Genomic DNA, 1,152 nt, shown 5'->3' on the forward strand with positions numbered 1-1,152 from the left:
CGGAATTAGCGCTTTTTACCGACGCGTCTGATCATAACGTCGGAGCCGCGTTGCAGCAGCGGAATGGAGACGACTGGGAACCGCTTGCATTTTATTCCAAAAAATTAAGTCCGACCGAGGCGAAATATAGCGCATTTGACAGAGAGCTCTTGGCTATATATCTCGCTATAAAATACTTCCGACACATGGTGGAAGCCCGGAATCTCACGGTTTATACGGATCACAAGTCGCTTATTTACGCGTTTCGGCAGAAACCAGAAAAATGTACGCCGCGTCAATTTCGACACTTAGATTTCGTCGGCCAGTTCACGACCGATATTAGACACGTGTCTGGTGACGAAAATGTGATAGCGGATGCATTGTCGAGGATCGAGGGGCTCTAATCTCCTATGGATTATACGGCACTGGCAGTGTCGCAGGAAAACGACGAGGAGCTCAAGAAATATCTACAACAAGAATCCGGATTGCAGCTCAAGAAAATCGAGATTCCGGGAACAGGAACGCGGTATACTGTGACACAGGTACAGCAACGCCACGACCTTTTCTGACAAGGCCATTCCGACGAGTCGCTTTCGATATAATACACAACCTGGCGCATCCGGGAATTAGGGCGACGACCAAACTCGTGGCCCAGCGTTTCGTATGGCCATCCATGAACGCGGATTGCCGTGCCTGGGCTCGCACGTGCGTGCCATGTCAGCGAGCGAAGGTGACTCGCCATGTATCGGCACCAATCGGAGATTTCGCCGCGCCATCCAGAAGGTTCGTACATGTGCACATCGACATTATAATAATGCCAGTTTCAGAGGGAAAACGTTATTGCCTGACCTGCGTTGATCGCTTCTCGCGATGGCCAGAGGCATTTCCCCTGAGAGATCAAGAGGCAGAAACGGTGGCAAGAACTTTCTATGAGGGATGGATCGCGAGGTTCGGAGTACCTCTGCGAGTCACGACGGACCGCGGACGACAATTTGAATCCAACCTATTTCGCCAGTTAAACGATCTGACTGGAACGACATGGTTGAGGACAACGGCATACCATCCGCAGGCCAACGGGATGGTCGAGCGGTTTCACCGCCAACTTAAGGCGGCAATTAAGTGCTACAGCAACGATCGGTGGACGGAGGTGCTACCGACGGTTCTGTTGGGGCT

This window comes from Wasmannia auropunctata, unplaced genomic scaffold (assembly GCF_000956235.1).
Source record: "Wasmannia auropunctata unplaced genomic scaffold, wasmannia.A_1.0 LD336076.1, whole genome shotgun sequence".
Classification (NCBI taxonomy): domain Eukaryota; kingdom Metazoa; phylum Arthropoda; class Insecta; order Hymenoptera; family Formicidae; genus Wasmannia; species Wasmannia auropunctata.